The 6,000-nt window shown below is 32.2% G+C and overlaps 1 long non-coding RNA gene across 1 annotated transcript in view; it reads right to left on the bottom strand.

Annotated features, from left to right (window-relative positions):
• Nucleotides 1–1,750: 1,750 nt before the first annotated feature.
• Nucleotides 1,751–6,000, bottom strand: part of LOC145297077 (uncharacterized) — a 105,543-nt gene continuing 101,293 nt past the window's right edge. Inside the window, exon 2 of the long non-coding RNA XR_013870102.1 lies at nucleotides 1,751–2,397. This is a non-coding gene — a long non-coding RNA (uncharacterized LOC145297077). The remainder of the gene's footprint in view (nucleotides 2,398–6,000) is intronic.

Genomic DNA, 6,000 nt, shown 5'->3' with positions numbered 1-6,000 from the left:
CCATGTAAATTTAATTTAAAATGAGCACCCACTTTCTAGCCACATGAGAGAGGGGGGATTTTTTCCCATGTTTATTGGCTAAACAGCTTTCGTTTATGCTTACGTATAGCGTAAACGAAGGCTACGGCTGTTAAATGGAAAATAGTCCCAGAGTTCAGGGGTTATTACCATGCAAAAGAAATCAAACAAAAAACTTTTTAGCCAATAAACAGAAAAATGCCCCTCTCTCAGGTGGCCAGAAACTGGGTGCTCATTCTAAGTAAAATTTACAGTGAAAAGTGATCACCCACTTTTCGAAAAAGTAATTTCATGAATGTCATGAAAACTTTTTTTTTGCTACGTAAACGGTTTGCAGATTCGTTTTTAGCACGCCGAAATCTACAATAAAATATTTCGTTATATATGAACGTGAAACGGGCCTTAAAGTAAAATAATACCGGATTTTTTTGAGCAGATTTGCCGTTTAGTTGTACAAATATCCTCAAACCAGGTAATCACTAAAAGGGATTTGTAAAAGTCGTCACCTGTATCGAGCAAAAGTTGAAACCACCGATTATATGCCAGCCTACATCATGGTAACATATATTGAGTGAGTTCCTAACAGTATTTTGTATAGTTTGTTAGTTTAAACTCATTTTCCCAAAATTTCCCCAAACTTAACGTGTTCGATAAAGTCTGCCGCCATTTGTATTTTTTAGATATACCGATAAACATTGAATGTTTTTGAACCGATTATACGTTACATAAAAAACACTAAAATCTTATCCAGTTAGGTAGAACACTTACTTTTCTTGCCTTTGATAACATTTATTTGTTATATATTTAGTTTTTGACAACTTCTTTGTATCTGTGTTTAGTAATATAAACCCTTTTCATTTAATGTAACGTTTAGTCGGCTCGAAAAACAGTGTTTATTGGTGTATTTGAAAGCTACAAATGGTGGTGGACACTGTTGATTACTTTAAGTTAGAGAAAGTGAGTTAAAACTAAAAAAACTATAAAAATACTGTCAGAAACCTACCGATTATGCCAGCCTATGTCATGGTAACATATGTTCAGTGAGTTTCAGACACTGTTTTGTATAGTTTTTAGTTTTCAACTTACTTTCCCAAACTTAACGTATTCAACAGAATTCGCGACCATTTCTGTTTTTTGAGCCAATTAAACATTTCACATTAGATAAACACACTAAACAATTATCCAATTAGGTAGAAACGTAAAGTGCCTTACCTTTGCTTTCATTTATTTGTTTTGAGACGACTTTTTCGAATCTGTGTATAGTAACCCCCTCCCCCCATTATCAACCAAATATTAATTACTAACTCACATTTTTAAAACAACAACAACAAAAAAAGCATTTAGCGTTTCAGCATTTTTGCTACGTTCGGCTTCATCGACTGATTGTTGGTCAAGTCCAAAACATGAATGATTGACAGAAACTCTCGAGGATCAAGATCAAATTCTGCAAGCGTACCATTTTTTTCAGTTTCGCCTTTTTCACTTTTTGCAGTGGATTGCTGTACTAATATAAGAAACATGCATTTTCTCTTTTAATAAATTTTACCATTACACCAAATAGAGACACTGCAACGCGTGGCACGGTACAGCTAGTATATATATATATATGTATATATATATATATATATATATATATATATTTATATATATATATATATATATATGTATATATATATATATATATATATATATATATATATATATAAATATATATATAATTATTATACTTATTAATTGTACGTGTATTATATATTGTTTTTTTTTATTACTGGTTCCCAAATCGTGTTAAATTCTATACTGAGTCCACTTAATAGTTGGTTATTTCCCAGCACATGTGCTGCTAGTTTCAGTCGTCCTATGCTCCATCATTCTTCTCTGTCTATAATTTTTCTTCGTTTCATGCAAGATGGTTTCCCTTTTCCTTCCAGATATGGTCAGCTATACCTGTCTTTTCTAGTCTCCTCCCTGCGCTACGGCTTCCCGATGTTTTTTTCTAACCGTATTTTCAGTAGAAGACACATTTAACCTTTGTATAGTTTTCTACATTTACACAGCATTTCATATAATCAGTTCTTAGTCATGATGTTTTGTCTGTAGGGGGCTCTCACAAGCTGTTTCTGAAGAATTCAATCACTCATGCACACTGTCCTGATGTCATATGGATTACATATTCGTTGATGTTTTTTTTAAGACAAGCACTTCATACATAGTATACAAAATGTGTTGAGGTTTCGATTGGTATCCTTTTGTGTCTGGTCCTGATTTCTTGTAGCTGATTACATACTCCTTGGAGTTGTTTCGGTGGAGGGTTTCTCTCAGATTGTCCTGCACTGCTGTTACTACATATTGCTTTTGCTCGGTGTTTAGGCAACGGACTATCTGGAAAGAAAAGGAATAATGATAATGTTAGAAAACCTTGTCCTCATTCAGTTATCCCTACGTTACGTGTGTGACGTTTTACTAATGTATATAGTGGGCTACATTAAGATCTGAACCATATGTCCGTAACTGTTTATATATGCATGACTTTCTATTTAACGGTGAGTGATAATTTTGTCAAGTTGTTGATATATGTGCATGTGTGTCAGACATGATTACACAAATATACTTTTGAGGATGTATCCGATTTTCTACAGTCGTTTCTCTGGAAGACGTGTGTAAACACAGATATTTCACAGATAGAATGAAACGCTGTAATTTTTTTAAATTTCTCTCATGTAGTCTAAACAAGCATCCACCATATTGCTTGGGTGGTTAGTTTTTACACGTCTCTTACACGACTTATTCTCCCTCCTCCAAATATCTTCTTCTGTCGACATGCTCAATCTAACTTAACTATATTTCCAGCTAACCAGAACATGTTATAAGCGAAACCTCACTTTCGATTAGTTTTTCAAATATCTTCCGGTTTAATTTTATCAGTCGCAGAGTTTGATGTATTTTGACATATGAAAACATAGTTCCACTTCTCTTGCTTATTTAAAGTTTAATAGAAAGATACATAGATCGACAGGTGAATAAACAAATACAAAGATCGATAGACAGATAAATTACAACTAATCCCGCTGTTTTTCTGTATAACATTAATCCCTGTTCTGAAAACTTTTAGTCGTACGGTTTTATGGAAAGGACACTCTAAAGGATATGTTGTTGGTGCGTTTAGAATACTACCTTTCTTGCTCGAGTAATTAATTATAAGCCTGATGTTCTTGAAGTGGGTCTTTCAAATACGGCGTTATTTGTTGGAGTTGGTTAGAAAATAATACATATTACAAAATGAATAAATACACAAAAAATCGTCGGCATTTGCCTACTGATAGTTACACCGTATGTAATCACGAATTATGTTGTGGTAATTCGCCAGTAAATAAAAACGGGTTTTATTATAATGATAAGAGTATAATCCATTACGCGTTCATAAGTAAGATTCCATACAATTTAGCTAAAGTGATCCTAACTTTTCAGAGGTCAAATCTTCTTGCAGGAGACAGAACCTGTTTTTTACATGCGTATCACGGTTATTAATCAATAATGCTTTTAAGAAATGAAAAAAAATGTTTTAATATTGTTCGAACCTGTCCCGCTGTTGGCATAGAATGTATGCATTTTCTATGGCAGTATATGTGATCGAGTGAGGACAATACTAATTAAAGGCTTAAAATTGACAGTTTTCTATTTTATTGTGTCCTTGTTGATGTCGGGTTTTAAAACATTGCAATTTATTATTCCCACAATACCGAAGTTAATGTCAATGAGTAAGACGACGGAAACATCGGATAGTTATGTTATTTTACGTGGGTGTGCTTAAGGAATTTTATAACATGAAGAGCGTTCAGTCATTTAAACATTTTGCTGACGAAATTGACATGTTTATATGATAAAGTCATTAAGTGTAAGCTGCCTAGCCAACTCAACTAACTCATAAACATTTAGCTAACTGATAAACATTTAGATTTTATTCTATATATGTTGTTTATTACACTTAAGCTGTGCATATTAGTATCATTCAGATCCTTTTATCATTCAATGTTCGATGGGATATACATTGAGGTGAACCCATCTTTTAATTGTTATCCTTGATTATACCGATAATCAAATACTAATTGAGATGTTTATTATTTTTCCATGTATCTACATTTGATTATCATAAGTATAGACCATCTGAAACGTGTATGAATCTGATGTTGTAAGTTTAAGTATATAAGACTTGTTAAAAATACATAAACTTTTCTAATATTATAGTGCTAAATAACAGTTTATCCCATGTAAAATGTACTTTAAAAATAAGAGAACTAAATTACCAGTTTTTTTTTTATATTAGGCACAAATCTAACCTATATATTAACATTAAACTTCCATAAAAACAAATTCCCGTAAACATTTACTTAAACTACAACAGAAAGCCGACCAATACACTTTTTTGTAAATGTTTTCGGTGTCGCTGCCAAAGAATTTAATATTCCGAATCGTCGTAAATTTACAGTTTGCATGGTATAAACCCTTGGACTCTCGCAATATTTTGAGACATAGCACCATATTCATTATCTCTAAGGGTAAAAAGATCTTATGGAAAGTATGTGCCTGCGCAAACACGCGTAGTCTTGTGACTTTTCAGAATGCGCATGAATACATGGCAGGCATTTAAAATGACAGGAAATATTTTTCATGAAATATAGTTTTCATCTCATTTATAAGTAATTAGATGACATAGTTTGCATGAAATAAAAAATGGGTTCATCTCATTTAATAGTAAAAATAATGTCATTAACTTTTCACGGTATTGTTTTTTGTTCCTTTTTGTTGTGGGTAAGTATTCAGAGTATTGGATAGTTTTAAACTGGTACTTCTGAAGTTTAATTTATCGTTTTCCGCCGCGTAGACATACATCGAGTAGAAAAACAAACGATGTATTTTCTGTTTAATTCGGTTTACATTGGGAGGGAAATGGGGGAAGTGGGGGCATGGTTTGTGCACGAAGGACACCTTTGTCTGAAGACAATTTTCTATTGCAGTTATAGTTTAAACGCCTTTATCCACAACGCCAAGGGGTGAAAATTATCTTAGAATTTCAATTCTACCGAGAGCAGGTCAGCGGGTTCGTTAGCCAAAATTAGTTTAGATAACAAAAACTTTAGAAGGCAATAATTGCTAGGGATACAAGTAAAATCCTCAACATTGCTATCCCGTCGCTGCTTATCACCTAAAGAAAGTCAGAGAGTGAGTAAAGCCGAAATCTGGTTAAACAGCAACAATTATTAAGATGTGGATAACAGTCCGCAAATAAATTAGTAGTCATCTAATAAAGTAAACGATCTTGCCGTAGGATTAGATGTAGGTAAAATATTTTAAAATGGTTTTCCCTATAAAAAAATGGATTCACTACTGTGCATTGTTAAAGTGTTTTTATTCAATACATTTAATGAAAAGGTTGCAATGGTGAGCATTTTTAAACGACATGAGGTTTGAACTTGTCCGGATAGTCTTAAACAATTGTAACTAACGATGAAGTACATGTTTGTTGCATCAATCCTTGATGTCTTAATTTTGTTAAAACAGTATATATATATATATATATATATATATATATATATATATATATATATATATATATATATGTGTGTGTGTGTGTGTGTGTGTGTGTGTTTGTGTGTGTGTGATTTTATATAGATACGTGTATCTATATATATATATATATATCGTTCTTTTAGTGACTTAATTATTCTGAATAGATGCAATATAAGTTTACGATTAGTCGTAGTGTGATGCACGACTATTTAAATAAAAATGAATTTCACTGCGTCATACTCAGTAACACAATTTCATTAAACGATAGACATTAATCTAAATAAACGTTATTTAATAGAGTATTAGCATAGAATATTAAGAGTCAGTAAACTATTTAAAATAATCAAAGTTGGAAATTATGGAAGACAGTCATCGTAAAAATCGATATTTATATTATAATTGTAAATTGATAAGTCA

The sequence above is a fragment of the Euprymna scolopes genome, chromosome 17, assembly GCF_053919585.1.
Source record: "Euprymna scolopes isolate OS-2025 chromosome 17, ASM5391958v1, whole genome shotgun sequence".
NCBI lineage: Eukaryota > Metazoa > Mollusca > Cephalopoda > Sepiida > Sepiolidae > Euprymna > Euprymna scolopes.
Note: the sequence above shows the minus strand (reverse complement) of the source record. Positions and strands in the feature narration are given on the sequence as shown.